This window comes from Sciurus vulgaris, assembly GCF_902686455.1.
Source record: "Sciurus vulgaris genome assembly, chromosome: 14".
In the NCBI taxonomy this organism is placed as follows: domain Eukaryota; kingdom Metazoa; phylum Chordata; class Mammalia; order Rodentia; family Sciuridae; genus Sciurus; species Sciurus vulgaris.
The window spans coordinates 25,963,309-25,981,811 of NC_136475.1; positions in this window are offsets into that span (position 1 = coordinate 25,963,309).

Below are 18,503 nucleotides of genomic sequence, written 5' to 3' on the forward strand. Positions count from 1 at the left end.
TAAGAGTCTATGAACAAAAAGTGGTATATACATACAATGGAATATTATGCAACCATAAAAAGGAATGAAATTTTAACACATTACAACATGAATGAACCTTAAAAATGTGCTAGGTGGAATGTATGCCAAACACAAAATGACAAATATTGTATGATTCTAGTTATATGAAATATCCATAATAGGCAAATTTATAGAGACAGAAAGTAGATAGAGTAGCAGGGTGTGATAGGAATGAGAGATAGGAATGAGAATTTACTGCTTGAAGAATATAGATTTTCTGTTTGGGGTGATGAAAAATTTTGAACATAGCAATGATAATTACACAACATTGTGAATTTAATTAATGCCCATTGAATTGTATACTTTAAACAGCTAAAATAGAGCTGGGGATGTAGCTCAATGGCACAGCACTTGCCTAGTATGCACTAAGCTCTGGGTTCAATCTCTAGTACCACAGAAACAAACAAAAATTGTTAAAACAGTAAATTTTATGTTATATATGTATTTTGCTGCAATAAAAACAGCTTAACTGAGTAGCAGAGCACATGCTTAGCATGTGTGAGACCCTGGGTTCCATCCCCAGCACCAAAAAAAAAAAAAAAAAAAAAAAAAAAAAAAAGGCACACAAAAATGACCTAATGCTGGACACAGTGGTTCACACCTACAATCCCAGCAACTCCAGAGGCTGAGGCAGGAGGATCACAAGTTCAAAGCCAGCCTCAGCAACTTAGTGAGACCCTAAGTAACTTAGCAAGACCCTGTCCCAAAATAAAAAATTAAAAAGGGCTCAGTAGTTAAGAGCCCCTGGGTTCAATCCCTGGCACAAAAATAACTAAATAAATAAATAAAAACTGGGGCTGTATCTCAGTGGTAAAGTGCCCACAGGTTCATCCTTGGTACAGAAAAAGTTGCTTAAAATGTATCAGAGTTCAGCTAAAGTCGTTTGAAAAAGAAAAATAGAGTAAAATAAAGAAAGTATGATGGAAAGAATGAGGAGAAAAGCAAATATTGTTGAAATAGAAAACAAACAGTACAGAAATTCCACAAACCCAAAGCTGACTTGGGAGAGGGGAAGCTAACTGAATCCGTGTAGAAATTATAACATCACATGAAAAAGTCTAAGAAAGGTGCTCTCAAAGTGACCAGGAAGCTCCAGACTATGGAGCAAGGAAGACTTCACAAATGATGAGCTTTCTGAACCAGAGAGAGGGTGTTTTCTAAGGCACGGAGCAGGAGGTGGTGCTGCCAGGAACCCAGACTCTTGTTCCAGTTACCACGGTCTCTGCTTCCTTTTCCTGGGGGCATCTATTGACTCACACCAGGTACTTGAGGTTTGCTGCAGGCAATTGAGGTGCCCGCAGAAGGTACTGATGCAGCAAGCACATGGTTGTGCAGGTTGTCCACTGTATAAGATTTCCTGACAGAGGAAGGGGAGGGAGGCTGAAATACAATCTGTTTTCCATTATCCAAGCTGTTCACCCCGGGGCTTCATCCACCCACATGAAAGACGACTTTTCCAAATTGCACAATGCACGAGGAAATTGACTTTGAGGGAATTCCCTCAGTTCTCTCCAGTTTCAAAGCATCTTTTCAAAAAGCTCCTTTCAAGTCCTTCAATGGGTCACTAACCCAAGCCTGGAAATTCACCGTTGGAGAGTTACTTTCTGCCAAGAGACCTGGGTTCTGTAAAAAGGCTCTCTTAGTAAATTCGTTCTCCCCTGCTGCTTTCATCCCCGTGGTAACCTCCCTTACCACTAGATGGCAACCTCGCCCCTGTACTGGAAACACTTCTCCCAACTAAACCGTGAACTTGGGAGAAGAGGGTGGGGGCGCGGGTCGGGGGGAGCCCGGAGGCTGGGACTCGGAGGTAGCCAGAGGTGAGTCCATGCCGGCGCTTTTGTTACGCGATTTGGAAATACCTATCACCCCGCCACACAGCTTCATTAACTAGAATCACGGTTCCCCAGCCCATCCAGCTCACGTCCAGCTCCCTCCTGTTCTTCTGTGTCTGACTCCTTCAGTCTGCTGATGTATGAACCCAGGAGAAACACGTCGTGCCTCAGGGATCCTGCTCCCATCTGACACCCTTCCCGAAAATTCCACCAGGACTTACTGACCACATGATGGGGAGTCCCTCAATGACTTCAGCTCCAGGCAACAAAAAGCTATTCATCATTTTAGCATTTTTTTTTAAAAATTGGGGCATAATTTATATACATTCAGTCACAAACTTTAAGTGTACAGTTCAGTGAGTTTTAATAAATGTACACACCAGTGCAACCCCCATCTGTTAGGAGGTAGAGCGTTTTCTTGTTCACCTCCAAAGACCTGAAGAAGCTCAAGGCCCAGAGGCGATCAAACGGTGGTGAAGCTGCAATACTAGACATGCCCTTAAGGATAATGTGCACTATGACAGGCTCAGTACAACTCTTCATTACTCGGCCTTATATTTAAAATTTTATTGTTAAAATCAAGCAATTGGCAGCGGGGGGTGGGGTATGGGGACTGAACACAGATTGTAATGTACCAATTACATTGAAGCAATATTGTTTTGTCTTTAATAATGTTGCCAGATTCTATCTATGATTTATGCTTCTCCAAGGTCTATAATCTTTTCTTCATTTCTTTTTTTATTTTGTTAATGCAGTAGGGATCGAACTCAGGGGTACTCTACCACTGTGCCACATTCCCAGGCCTGTTTTTTTATTTTGAAAGAGTCTTGCTAAGTTGTGTAGAGCCTAAGCTGCTGAGGCTGGCCTTGAACTTGTGATCCTCCCGTCTCAGCCTCCTGAGTAGTGGATAACAAGCATGCGCCACCATGCCCGGCAAGTGATCAATTATTTTAAAGAAAGAAACTACATTTTAAGAGCCAATCATTTTACCTAACATTTTAGTGATAGAATTTTCTTCCACAACATGTACTAGCACAACATTCTCTAAAGTATATTTAGTCACCATTTCATGATTTGATTCTTGTGATGTTCTTTCACTATGCAGTTAGGCTGCAGCTGAGAAAGTTATCCAAATGGTTCAGTAAGATCAATTGTTTGTTCTGAAAATAATTTTTTCCTTCAGAACCAATCATAGCATTCTTCGACCTAAGAGCTGGATCCACTTGTCAGTTTGAGCTAGCTGTGTGTATTACGCATTAAGGAAATGTGCTGATTTCTATCAAGGGATGGCTTGTTTTCGTGTGAACTCTTCATGGAAACATCACACACGTAGGGGAGCGTGCACAGCTCAATGAATTTGCACAGCTCAATGAATTCGCATGAAGGGACCGTACCCACGTAATCAGGGCGTAGATCAAGTAATAGAATGTTACAGAGCCCCAGAAACTCTCTATTTGCTCCCAAGGTAACCATTATCTTGACTTTGAAAACAGAGTTGAATTTTACCTGCTTTTGAATTTTCCACAAGTAGAATTATATAACAGGTACTGTTTTATGCCTAGTGTCCATTACCCGAGATTTGGTTTGGGAAAGACATCCATATTGTCGTGTGCACTTGCAGTTTGATATTTCTTTTGCTGTAGAACTTTCTATTGTGTGCTTATCCCATAATTTATATATTCATTCCATTACTGGTGGACATATAAATTGTTTCCAGTTATTGGAACAAATAATACAGCTAGGAATTCATTTTTTACTTGTCTTGCCTCCTGGCCTCAAGTGGTCCTGCTGTTTCAGCCTCCTGAGTAGCTGGGACTCCACGTACATGCCACTGTGCCTGGTTTAATGGACATACAAATCGTTTATAATTATTGGCTATGACAAATAACATTGCTATAAAGTTGTTGAAAATATTATTTGAGGACATGCCTGTAATTCCAGCAACTTGAGAGGACAAGGCAGGAAGATGGCAAGTTTGAGGCCAGTCTTGGCAATTAAGCAAAAACCTGTCTCGAAATTAAAAAAAAAAAAAAAAAATTTAAAAGAGCTGGGGACCTAGCTCTGTAGTACAGTGCACCTGTGTTCAATCCCCAGTGCCACAAAAACTCTTTTGAGGAACTTTATATACATTGCTGAGTCATAGACTATACATTTGTTCAACTTCAATGGATGCTACCAAACTGTTTTCCAGTTTGGTTGCATCAATTTATAGTCCTCCAGCAGTGAGTGGAGCCCCTCCAATCTGACATTTGATATCACTAGTCTTTTTCATTTTAGACTTTCTGGTGTGAGTAATGGTTTTTCACCAGGTCTTTAATTGGCATTTCCCTAGTGACTAACCAAGCTGGACATTTTTTCATGTGTCATTTTGGCTATTTGTATATCTTGGAAAAGACATCCAGTTTTGCCAGTTTCCTGCAAAATACTTGAACAGGCACTTCACAAAGATTTCATTTTTCCTTCACCTTTTCCTTTTAAAGTAATCTCAGACATTGGAAAAAAAGAATTCAAAATAATCCCATATTTCCTTCATCTGTCTTGATATCTTACATAATTGTCATCTAATTATCGAAATCAAGAAATTATCAGCCAGGTACAGTGGCACACACCTGTAATCCCAGCAACTCAGGGGGCTGAGAAAGGAGAATCACAAGTTTGAGGTCAGCTTCAGCAAACTTAGCGAGGACCTAAGCAACTTAGTGAGGACTTGTCTTAAAATAAGATGAAAAAAAAAAAAAAGAAAAGAAAAAAAAAAAAAAAGGTCTGGGATATAGTTCAGGGGTAAAGATAATATATATATACACACACACACATATATATAGCCCCTGGATGCGTCAACAGTACCCTCCTCAAAAAAATAAGTAGAAAAAAAAAAGATTATCATTGGCACTCATCTTTAGATCTTATTAAAATATCATTGGTCTCACTAGTATCTTCTGGACCAGGATTCAATTCAGGATTATGTTCTATTTACAGGTATGTCTCTTTGGTTTGCACAAACCTGAGACAGTTTTGTCATCTTTGTCTTTCATGGACTTAATACTTTGGAAGAGTACTGGCTAGTTATTTTGTAACGTACCCTCAATTTGACTCAAGAAAACCCTCAAAATTAAAATCAGATAATGTACTTCGCATTATCTCAGCGCACGAAATCAGAGCAACACGACGGGATCTCTCTTACCAGCGGGGAGAGTAACTTTGATCACTTGATGAGGGTGCCGTGAAGCACTATTGTTTTCTCTTTGTAGTTAATAAATACATAATAAGGCAATGTGTAAATATCCTGTTTCTTACCATGTTTTTGCTCTACGAATTTGTTTTGTTTTGTGCTTGTTTTTGGTTTTTGGCAATGCTGGGGATGGAACACAGGGCCTCATGCCAGGCAAGTGCTCCACCACTGAGCTACACCCTCAGCCCAACAGTTCTTTCATTTACAGGATTCTTTATGCATGCTTGTTATTGGCCCTTTTAAATTCACATATTGTAAATATATTATTCCACCTTAAGTCTCACTTTTCAGAATCCTCCTCATATCCATTCTTTTCCCTCTGTACTGCCATCTATGCCTAAATCAAGTGACCTTATGGGTGAGGGTCTGTTTCTGCCTTCTATCTTGTGTTCTACTGTTTGTCAATCTGTGTGAATATCACACTGACTCAAGTACCATAGTATTAAGTCTTGATCATTTTATGTCACTAGCTCTGATCTTTTTCTTTTTTTTATTGTAAACAAATGGGATACATGTTGTTTCTCTGTACATGGAGTAAAGGCGTACCATTTGTGTAATCATAAATTTACATAGGGTAATGTTGTTTGATTCATTCTATTTTTTTTCCCTTCCCCCCCCTCCCACCCCTTTTTCCCCTCTAAACAGTCCTTCCTTCCTCCATTCTTGCCCCCCTCCCTAACCCTAACTCTAACCCTAACACTAACCCCTCCCACCCACCATTATTGATCTTTTTCTTTAAGAAAGACTTGACCATTTGAGGCCTTTTGCATTGTAGTCAAAGTTTGAGGATCAGTTTGACAGTTTCCACATGCATACCACAACTTCTAATGAAATGATTTCCATTGTGTTGAGTTTATAGGTCAGTTTGGGAACATTTTATATTTAAAATATTGAGATTTCTAATTATGCACATAGCACCACCCTCCATGGAATTAGATCTTCTTTACCTTTCAGGATCTTATACAAATTCCATTGATTTTCCCCTGAGTTTTTAAATATTTGAGAACTTATTTTTAAATATGATTACATGAGAATAGCATCTCATAGGGCAGAGGTTCTCAATGGGAGGTGATCTTGTCCCCCAGGACACTGTTGGTGATGTCTGGAGATATTTTTGTCACACTGAGGGTAGTGGTACTGGCATCCAGTGGATGGCCAGGGATGCCGCTAACCACCCTACAACATCAGGGCAGTCTCCCATGACACTCATCCAGCCCAAAATGTCAACAATGCCCTTCTCAAGACATCTCAGTACAGAGTTAACATTCCCAGAAAGATGTCAACTAAACTTCATCATTCTTGTACGTTACTCATGGATTTTTGTATTTCGCATGACATGATGATCTACAGTGACATTTTCATGATATTAAAGTTAGTCTTTAAGAAAGCTAATCTTTATTACTGGGCTGTGAATCAAAGTTGACATTTTCAGAATTTATAATAAGATGTTGTAATTGTTCAGATAATTCTCCATGAATTTTACTTTTCTTGTGATTTTCCTGAGCAAAAGGCATTGAGAGTTCTGTTCAAAGATGCTTGCATAACAGAGAGCGTTGGAAAGATAAAGAGTGATTTCCTGCAGAGAGATGTGGAGATGACCCTCCCTAAAGATACTCTGCGGCATTAAAGCTAGAGACACTACTCTTCTTTTCCTGGGGAGGATTTATTCACATTCCAAGCTAATAAGACCTGGGAGGATAAACATTTGCTAGCAGTACCCTTATAAGGCTAGGGGCTTCCTAGGTTCAGGGTTCCTTGGCTGTGACAGATCCACTGTATACCCAGTACACCCACCTGGCATCTACCAGGCTCCACCTGGCCCATGGGACTTGGAGGTGAGGGGGAACCTATGTCAAAGTGAAGCTCATGCTACCTGTGGTGCTGCTTCACTGGGGAGGACCATCTCCTAAAAAGGGTCTAGTCAAGTTCCAAGAGAGAAGGGGGAACCTGACTCAGACCAGTGGGGTTCTTGGCATGTATGATGTAAAAGAATCCCAGCATCTGCTGGTCACAGGCATAGATGGAGGTTTGTTTTGGAAAGTAGATACACATTCAAGGGAGAATGTTGTCTCAGAGCGAGAGACAACCTGTAGGTGTGGGGTATTAATATTTACAGGGGGACAGTTACCGGGACTGGACGACAGGTGGAGCTATATAATTTCACACTGGTTTTCCTTGTGCTTGTGTACATTGCATGGGTCAAGGTCATGGGCTGAAGGCATGGGGCGCTTGGGAACAGTGATTTGTTTCATGGGTGCTTTCTGCATTTCAGGGTTTCATGGGCCCTTACTTTGAGCCTCAGTATCTCTCCCTTTATCCCCAAATTCCAATCTCACTATAACAAACTCTCTAAATCTATTTGAGCTTGTGTCTTCTTACAGGCTAAATCTATAGAAGTGAGATAAACTGAACCAACAGTTGCAGTAATCTCTGCTGCTTAGGGATTGCTTGACCTACCACCAGTGCAAGAGGGGAAGGAGTCTCCACCAGAGTCATCAGTTTGTTTTCTCTATCCTCTAGTGATGACAGGGACATGTGGTTAGCTAAAGCAAAATTGTGTTTCCATCGAGGAAACAAAACTGCCTCTTTGGTAGATGGATTTGGGGTGCTGGCTTTGACACATTCAGAAGAGCCAACAGTCACTGTGCCATTATTTACATTAAAATCCATGACTTAACTGTCATCTCCAATAGGCCTCCCTGGGTCTATTAGGATGCAGAAGGAAATAATATAGGGTTTGGTTCAATCCCACCTTGTATTTGAGATTTATTTCCCAAAGACTGAGTTCTATTCTTGGGATTCCAGGTTGAGATAAGAATTTGGGAATAAAGGGAAAGATACTGAGTCTCAAAGGAAGTGCCCACTAACCATTAAAATGCAGGAAACAACCATGAACCATTGCAACTCCTGAGCAACATGCTGTTGGCCCACATCCCTGTAAAATGAGGGGAATGCACAAGTGCAGGAAGAACGGGTGTGAGACTCTGCGACCCCACTCTGCCTCCACCTCCCAGTTTGGCCCCTCCCTAAATATTAGGGCCTCAACACAGGAGGGGCTTCTCACTCTCGAGGTAGCTCACATTCTTCCTTGAGTGGGTGTCCACTTCCTAAGTAACCCTCTGTCTATGCCTTTGTCTACCACACACTGAAATTCTTTTCCATCACGTATGCCAAGAACCCTGCTGGTCCTGAGGCAAATTCCTCCCCCACCTCCGGATCTCTGTGGACAGCGGTGATTTCAATGGTGGCCTTTTACTCTCTCATGGCTACATTTGTCCTGGGAGCTGCCTGTGCGAAGCTGCAGGTCAAGGTGGCCCAGTTGCTATGGTGATACGGGCCTGAGAAAACTGCACAGGCCAGAGTTATCAATCAAGGCCTTGAGCTCAGACACCAATTCTCAGGGACAGAGGATTCTGAATGAAACAAGATGACTCTAAAGTCCCGCCAGTCCTGCATCCTTCAGATTGCCTGCTTTGCTGAAACTTTCCCACAAATAACCTTTTGATGAAACCTATATAATAAACATGCTGAGCTAACTCTGGTGCCAGTCTGCCCCTATCAGGTTGGCTGAACCGCCTGCCCCCACCTCTTACTCTCTATGTGTGTCTGTTTGTCTTTTCTTCATCACCCCATGGCCCCTCATCCCGTGTCTTCTGAATTAACAGCCCAGGCATGAGGCCTTGGCAGAACTCTTCTTCAGACCCTTCTTCAGAGATATCTCTTCTCCCTTGACAGGGTAACCTGCAATTACTGGGTCTTTGTTCCTTAATTAAGTTCAACATGGCTGGCTTCTTCCCCTCTTGCATGGTCTCCTCAGACCTCTGAAGGACCTTTCCCACCAATATGCCAGACCTACCCAGACTTGCTTGAACCTAGTAGTGGTCCCAACCTCAGCTCACACAGAAAGCACCTCTACAAAAACAGACATTTAAAACATGACAGTTTTCATACTGGAATATTTGTAGCTCTATTTTATGACAGCTCACTTAACTGCAGTCACTGCAGGGCTACCCATATCCACTTGGAGTATTTGTGAAAACAAATGAGATCATGTTTATTCCTATGATCAGAGCTCATTTTCATAGCCACGGTTTGATCTGATGAGGCTGTGCGAGAGCAGCAGCACAGCAGCAGGACAGCTCAAAGCACAAGCTTGAAGAGCAGGTGTTTTTACAAAAGTAATGTGGGGCAGGGGGTGTTGTTCATGGTAAAGCAAGCCTAGCATGTGTGAGGCCCTGTATCCAATCCCAGCACCACTTTAAAAGAAGAGGAAGGAGAAGAAGACAATAACTATGAAGGGGGAAAGCCCTTCTGGCTGCTGCCAAGCTTCTGAGTGGAGTGAGGAGTGGTGTGGGCACTTTCCTGAGGGTAGCTGCAAATATGTTGTCATTTGATCATCAAACTATGCTGGACTATGGAAAAAATGCAAGCGATTAACCTCCCTGTGGTCACATAAGGTTTTCCTTTTTGTTGATCTGCAGTGGTTCATGGTAACCAAAACAGGTTTTTGGGTTTTGGGGAGATGGGGGGTGTTAGGTATTGTTCTTCAGAGGCAAGGAAAAACAAAAATAGCAAGTGTTGCTGCTTATTCTTAGATATATTTCCTGTAGAGGGGAGTAGAACAGTAACCTAGCATGCACCAAGCCCTGGGTTCAATCCTGGCATTTCCCCTCCCCCCAGAAAAGATAAGAGAGATGTATTTCCTGTAGAATATACTTATACAAATATGTTGATGGACATACGCTCTGCTGTTTGTGGATTAACACTGGGAATGAGACTGGGGGATGTTGCTCCCTACATCTGTCCATTAGGCAAACATGAGGTTCTGAGATCCAATATCTGGAGGTGAGATAATTAGGCAATACCTTTTCCCCAACAGTAAGGGGGTCCTTGAAGATGATCACACTGCCAAAAGAGAACACGCAACAACAGGTGTGCTAACAGCAGACAAGTTGTTCATTGGTCGCCATGCTGTGCCTTGCTTGGCTTAGGAGTCCAGGCTGGAAGAGAAGCAAGCTGAGGCACTCTCTCCCCCATCAGGGAAATGATCTGCTCATATGTGAGTGGGTGTGAGGCGGGGGAAAGCAGAAGGTGGGCGCTGGTTACAGAAGTTAGGGCTGCCACTACCACTGGGGGACAGGGTGGAGGATATCTCCCTCATGCACAATTTAGCAGATTGAAAATGGAGACTCTCCCCCCCCCCCCCGTGAATCTCTTTTACAAAGTTTGAATAAACATTTTACCAAGCCTAATGCAAACCTAATGTGATAGGGGTGCCCTATTATATAAACTCAGAGATTAGTGCACTTTATGGTCCCCAGATGGTTTGGTGCCTAAAGCAGCACTAAGCGTCTAGCAGAAAGACAGTGCAGAGAGGAGATGGAAGGCTGCTCCCTCCCCCATCCCATCTCTGTCTCTCTTTCTTTCTTTCCCTATTTCAAGTATGTGCAGTTTATCAAGCCTCTCATGAAAATTGACACAATCACCACAGATAAAGTCATCACGGAATCTTTACTCCTGCGTTCTGCCTCACTGACATTGGCCTTTGAAGTCCCCCTGACTTTCCTCATTATATTCTTGTCTTCCTTTCACTGTTCCTTGAGGTCTTTTTCTTCTCATATAGCTCGTGTCCTGCAAGTTCACATTTGGATTCATTTTTCTTTAATTAATCCAAGGCATCCTAAATCATGCCCAAGTCAGTTATATTGCCGCCACCAAAATGAATTCTGAATCCAACTACAAACACGACATCTGGAATGGTCTTGTGCATTTTGGTTAGTTTTTCCAGAATGCCTTTTCTTTTTTTTTTGGACTGGCTTTGAACTCGCCATCCTTCTGCCTCAGCCTTCTGAGGCCCTGGGATTACAGGTAGGTGTCCTGAATTTATGTCTTAGATACCATCACCTTCCCAGGATGAATGGCATTGATGACTGCTTGTTTCCCTTGAAGTCGTTGGTTGGTCTTGAATGTCCCGGTGTGAATAGTTCCTGTGTGTTCATGATGGTGGTCCTCAGGCAGCCAGGAGGGAAAATAACTGCTGTTTCTTTCAACAAGACTTTTAGCTCTTAAAAATATATGTCAGTTAGGGCTGAGGATGTGGCTCAGTAGGTAGTACTTGCTTGTCATAGGGGAGGCCCTGGGTTTGATCCCTAGAGCCACCAGAAAAAAAAAAAAAGAGAGAGAGAGAAAGAAAGATATATCTTACAAATATGTATATTTGATAAAATTAAACCTATATTTCTAAAAGTTTAGTAGATGGTTTGATTCCCAACACCACTATAAAAAAATATAAATATAGCAGGGCGTGGTGGCACACGCCTGTAATCCCATTGGGATAGAAGGATGAGGCAGAAGGATCTTGAGTTCAAAGCCAGCCTCAGCAAAAGCGAGGCGCTAAGCAATTCAGTGAGACCCTGTCTCTAAATAAAATACAAAAAAGGGCTGGGGATATGGCTCAGTGGTGGAATGCCCCTGAGTTCAATTCTCAGTACCCCCCAAAATATATAAATATATCTTTCATATATATGTATATATGGATACGTATACATATATATGCATGTTTGATAGGATAAAAATGATTTTTAAAAAATTTAGTAGATGAACTGAATAAAATGGAGAACCAAAAATGGAATTAATGAGCTCATGGGATCAAACCTAAGGATTCTTTCAGATTCATAGCTAAAGTTCAAAGCAAAACAAAGCAAAAACAACCAAGTGAAGAAAGGTTAAGCAACCGAGGATAAATCTCTATTCCAAAGTTCCACAGCCTCCAATAGGGATTATGGAAGATAGAAAATATCTATTTCCCTGCCCCCGCCTTGGTGCTGGGGCTTTAACCCAGGGCCTTGTACATGTTGGGCAAGTGTGTCTTCTACAGAACCACACTCCCAGCCCGGAGAACAGTCAACCGTATGGGAGAAGGAAGATTCTGAGTTTAGGAAAGATTTGATTCTTCAGCATGAACAGACCTGAGAGAGAGTGCCAACCAGGACTAGGGAAAGAGGCTCCACACCTAAATACATTCTTCAAGAAGAAAGAAGAAATCTTAAAATTCATTTATAAATAATCAACAAAGGAAGAAGGATCCTTTTGATATCAGATTTTTCTTTTATTTTCTCTGAACTGAGGATTGAACCCAGGAATTCACAAGTTTTCTAGACTTAAGCTAAACCCCCAGACCCCAGGTTTTTCTTTGGCACCAGTAATGCTAGTAGATAATGAATACGTATCTTAAAGGATGGTGTTAACATCTTGAAGGATGGCCTATTTTCCTTTAGAGTTTTCAAATATGGCATCTCCATAATTAGGTGGTAGAAAATACTATTGACTGTGATTGGACATGGTTGGCTAAAAGTTTTATTACCAGGGGTTGGGGTTGTAGTTCAGTGGTAGAGCACTTGCTTAGTGTGAGGCACTGGGTTCGACTCTTAGCACTGCATACAAATAAATAAATAAAGGTCCACCGACTATATATATTCATATATGTATACTGTTTTATTACCAAATTTTTATTTTATTTAACTGTGATCAGAAAAAATAGCCAACTCTAACATATGGTTTAGAATAGACCAAATACTCTTCCAAAAGTTTAACATATATTGTCATTTAATCCTCATAATTTAGTCTGTATACAGTAGGCACTATCATCATCCCTATTCTAAAGATGAATAGGCACAGAGAAGATAAATGATTTTCTTAGAGTTACCAGCCAAAAAAATGATGGTGTTGGAGTTCAAACTCTCTTCTTATTTTAGAATTTTGGGGTTTCTTTGACCATACTGGATATCGAATCCAGGCCTTGCACGTGTTGGACTGAACTGTGCCCCAGTCCCATTTTAGAATTGAATGAGGTTTTCTTTGCAAATAAATATTTTGTCCATTTTTATAAATGTTCAGTAGGTGATTCAGTAAAATAATGGAGTCAAGTCTAGTCTACAACCATTAATTTTATATCACAAATAATATTCATGTTAGTCCTATTTTTTTTGATCAGTTTTATTTATGCAAGACATAGCAGAGGCTGCTTAAAATTTATTTCTGCTTTATATTATAAAACAAAACAAAAAGTTAGTTCTACCTATTAGGTGTTATATTTTCTAAGTTCTAGAAATTTTTTATGGTTCTCTGTATTTTTGATGCTTACTCATCCTTGAAAGTTGAAAAAGCTTTGCTTTTGTCCCCAAACAGAATGAGCTAATTCTTTCTGGCTCCCTGCCTGACTATTTGGATGCTGCTGGAATCTTCCTCTCATATCTTAGGCTGCAGGGCTGGTTACCTTCCAGCAGCCTGAAAGGACTATGAAGGGAGTCAGCTGTCAAGGAATGTCACCTGTGTAAGCTTTCTTTTCAATGCTTTGCAAAGCCACTGTCCCAAGGGGCCAAGGGTTATCTGGCCTCAAGCCTTACCTGCTTCCTGGCCAGTGGCCAGACTGGATATAAGCTGACCAGAATCCTGAAATTGTCATCTCCAGTGTCAGAGGAGAGACTTGTCACTCAGTAAAAATTCCCTCTCTTTACAGGCTTATGCATTTCAGTAAGTATTAGGAAGGGAGAGTCAAAAGTCTGGTTTAAAATCCCACCTTTATATGGAAGTGTTATGGATATCTATTGCTCCAAGAAGTATTTATGTTATGAAACAAGTCATTTACTCTTTTTATTATTCTTCACAGTTTTGGAGATTGAATCCAGGGCGTTGTGCATGATAGACAAGGGCTCGGCCACTAAGCCACACCCCAGTCCAATAGTTGTTTGTTATTCTTATGTCTTATGATTCTGGTGATTGGGCTCAGCAAGAAGGTTCTCACTGTGTGCCTCACCTGGCTTCCCCAAGGCAGAGAGGATGCTGAAATCTTTTGAAGTCTTCTTCATTCTCAGGCATGGCATTGGGATTGGAAAAATTCAAAGTACTGGGGGCTGGAACAACCAGCATTCCCGACTCACTCCGTGTCTTCCCCCTCTCCACGAGGTCGCTGGAGTATAATGGTTTCAGAGCAGCTGTATGTACATGCTCCAAAGGTATATGTGCTAAATGAGAGAATTGGATGGAAGCTCTATCACCTTTTGAGTGAGCCTCGGCCTTGGAAGTCACCATATATTACTTTGTTTTTTCAACCATAGAAGGCTTTTCAATGAGGATTAATTAATACTATATATGTCAAGCACTTGGAATGGTGACTGGCACACAGTTAGTGCTTATATAAATGTTAGCTATGCTCTATAGTTAAGGAAAGCTAGACGTTCTTGACTATGGTGTTAACTGATTACCCTTCCCACCATATCCAATTTTCACTTGTCCACTCTGCTATTTGCCATTTCTCTTAAATCCTCAAGGTTTATATCCTTGTTTTGGTGGAACAAAGCATCTGAAAGATCTTGATGAAAAGTACATAGGAAATAAATATTTTTAAATTGTGCACAACTGAAACTATCTTTATTCCCCCCCAACATGACTGCTACTTGGAATGCATATGGGAATCTATGCTGAAAATTATTTTCCCTCAGAATAATAAAGGCATGATTCCTCTGTCCTCCAGTTTTTTGTGCTGCTATTGAGAAATTTTAGTTTTTATTTGTTTTTGTTTTGTTCTTTTTTGCAATACTGAGAATTAAACCCAGGACCTTTGCTCATGCTAAGCAAGAGGTTAATCACTGAGATACATCTCTAGTCCTTTTTATTTTGAGATGGAATTTTGCTAAGATGCTGAGGTTGGCCTTGAACTTAAGATCTTCCTGTCTCAGCCTCCTGCACGACTGGGATCACACTGTGCCAGTTTGCCACTCTGCTTCTTGATCCCTTAAATGAAACCTCCTTTTACCCTCTGGTTGCTCTCCTCTGTGGTCCCTAGTTTTCTAAAATTTTATTGTGATGTGCCTTGGTGTGGTTCTCATTTTATCCATTGTGCTGGGCTTAGCAAGTGCTTTCAATATGGCAACTCACCCTTTAGTTCTGAAAAAATATAATTGAATTATTTTATTGATTTCTTTCCCTCTGCTCCCTTGACTCCAGGTCTAGCTTTCTAATTTTCTTATTCTTTCCTACCTCTTTCTTTTCTCTTTGCCTCTTGTCTATGCAGGCAGCTCTCTGCATGTGTAAGTTCAACCAACCATGGATCCTGAACTAAGCAGCATGGTTGCACCTGCACTGAATTGTGTATAGACATTTTCTTGTCATTATTCCATATATAATACAGTATAACAACTATTTACATAACATTTGCATTGTATTAGATATTATAAGTAATCCAGAGATGTTTCAAAGCATATGGGAGGATGTGCAGAAGTTGAATGCAAATACTAGGCCATTTTATCTAAGGGACATCCACAGATTTTGGTATTCTCAGGAGTCCTGAAACCAATCCCCAAGGATACAGAGGAATGACTATAAATTCTAATATTTTCTAACTTTATCTTCTCACCACTCCCCTGAGTATTTTTGCTTTTGCTATTATATTTCTAATTTAAAAGACCTCTGTTTGGTTCTCTTAGTACTAATTGTTAAAGAGTATCTAATCTGCTTTTATTCTGACTTTATTTCTCAGAAGAGACCAACAACAGATAGTCAAAGTCCCCGCCCCCTTTCCATATAGGCTGTTTCTTCCAAGCTTCTTTCCTGTTTATATCTTTTGGCTTCTATCTGTCATATCAGATTCTTCCCTTAAATTCTGATGACTTTTGGCTATCTATTTTGGGGGGTATTGGGGTTGAACCCAGGGGCACTTAACCACTGAGCCACATCCCCAGGCCTAATAGAGACAGGGTCTCACTGAGTTGTTTAGCACCTTGCTTTTGCTAAGGCTGGCTTTGAACTTGTGATCCTTCTGCCTTAGCACTCCGACCCACTGGGATTACAGGGGCTATCTGTTCTTTTTTTTCTTTCTTTCTTTTTTTTTTTTGGTGGTGCTGGGGATCGAACCCAGGGCCCTGTACCTGCAAGGAAGGCACTTTACCAACTGAGCTATCTCCCCGGCCCTATCTATTCTTAAGTGTGCCAAATTTAGCAAAACAAAACAAGACACCTAGCTAAACTTGAATTTTACATAAAAAACAGATACCTTATAGGATAAGGACACTCCGTGCAATATTTAAGACATATTTACAGTAAGTATTTTATATCTCAATAAAAATTATTTGTTGTTTATCTAAAATTCAAATTTAAGTGTCTGGTGCTGGGGGCCATCTATGAGCCTGTGGGAACTGAGTGATGTTCTTGCCATAGGCAGGGAAGTCACCTGTCTTGGGACTCCCAGGCAGAAACCCCTGGTGTGAGACTGCCCACTTCATCTTGGCACCCTGACCTGCTCACCACTCAAGTCCCAGCACAACCAAATGCCAGTCAACCTGTTTACTGCAAGACCCCTGACACACCGAGAAGCAAGCATGGAAATAAGACTCCTCCCACTGAAACCGTATCCCTGTATTTGATGTACTCCCCCTTAAATAAAGAATTGGGGCCTTTTTCAGTTGTTCAGTTCTAGTTCCTATCAGAACTGGAAAACCCATTAGGCTCTCCACTTTTTAAATAAAATCTTTGACTTTGTCTTATTTCTTACTGATTATTTCATTTTTTATTTTCCCAGGTGGTTCACATCTCCTGAGCAGGAACCTGCTCTGTCGGGGTGCTGGCCACCTGGTCATAGTCCTGTATTTTATCTACTAATCCTAAAGTGAGATCTACAATACTGCCTGGACACGTGTGTGTGTGTGTGTGTGTGTGTGTGTGTGTGTGTGTGTGTGAGAGAGAGAGAGAGAGAGAGAGAGACAGAGAGACAGAGAGACAGAGAGACAGAGAGACAGAGAGACAGAGAGAGACAGAGAGGGTGGGGCTTGCCAAGGTTAAGTTTACTAACAGGTTGCTCCAGTTGCATTGAGCAATTGAATACGGTCTCCTTAGATCTTTGCTCTTAGATTCTCCAGAGAGAGGAAGAGTTAGTTCAGTATTCATCTTCTTCATTTTCTTATGGCTCTTCAAATTCAGTACAGTAGCCCTATCCTTGTGTTCATCCAGTACCCAAGATTAAAGATGACTGCAAAATCTTTGCACAAGGGCTGGGGAGATAGCTCAGGGCTGGGGAGATAGCTCAGTCAGTAGAGTGCTTGCCTTGCAAGCACAAAACCCTGGGTTCGATCCCCAGCACCGCAAAAAAAGAAAAAAAAAAATCTTTGCACACACATCAGGGATGGAGGATAATCCCCTTCCTTGAAGCTGGGCTGGTCTCAGTGATTTGCACATCTATAGAATGCAATAGAAATGATGTTCAATAGTTTCCAAGCCTCGATATTAAGAATTTTCATAATTTCTTGTATCTCTTGAAGTATTTTTCTGAAAACCCTGAGTCTCCATATAGGAGATCTGACACCCTGAAACTGCCACGTGAAGACGGAAGGTGTAGGTGTCCTGGGTGATAGTGCCAGCTGAGATCAGACTTCTAGCTATTCTTGCTTCGGTGTCAAATACAGAAGGAATCTTCCAGGCTGGCTGAAAACTGCCAACTATTTAGTGAACTTCACTGATGCCTCATGGGACAGAATTGCCCAGCCGAGTCCCATTCAAATTCAGATCCACACAATCATGAGAGACAATAAAATGGTGAAAAAATGGTTATTGTTTAAATTACCAAGTTTTGGGATCATTCGTTAGACAGCCTCAGACAACCAGAACACAGCGGAAATATCTGGGGGCCCCCATTCCGGAGATCCTGTTCTTTATCCCTTCTCAGAAGGTACTTCAAGTCTTCCACACACATTAAAGAGGGATAGTAGCAGCTGTGGAGAAGGGGATGGGGGACACTAGCTGCTTCCTGTGCAGCTCATAACCAATCCTTCTGGTTTCAGGCTGAGCTCTACCCTTTTCAGAAGCACGTGGTGCAGCAAACTCTCACACCCCAAGGGACCAAGCTGTCATCTTGCTTCCTGGCTCTCCCTACCCCCTACTCCTTAGCTCTCTCAGGTCTGCTAAGTCAATTATCACCTCTCTGCTTTCCAGGCTCCAAATTTTTGTTTTTTTCTGTCTGGTTCCCTTGTTCTTGTGAGATTAAAAAAAAAAAAAAAAAAAAAAAAAAAATCTATTGGTGTTTTAGCTGGACTTTGAGAGGATCTGAGATAACTGTATTCATTCTGCTATCTTTCATTTAAAGGCTCCTTTGATCCTTTTTTGTTTTTAAATAGTATTGTTCTTTTTTATCTTAGAAAATAAAAACAGTAATATCACAACACATTTAATGGCAGTAGTAGTAGTAATAAAATTTCCCTATTTTGGTTACATGTTCTTTAGACAAGTCTGCAACTTAGCATTGATTATTTGCAAGTTATTACACTAGTGTATTGTCATTTTTCTTAAGGTGGGCCAAGGTAACCCACCGTAGCCATTATATGGTCACATAAAAT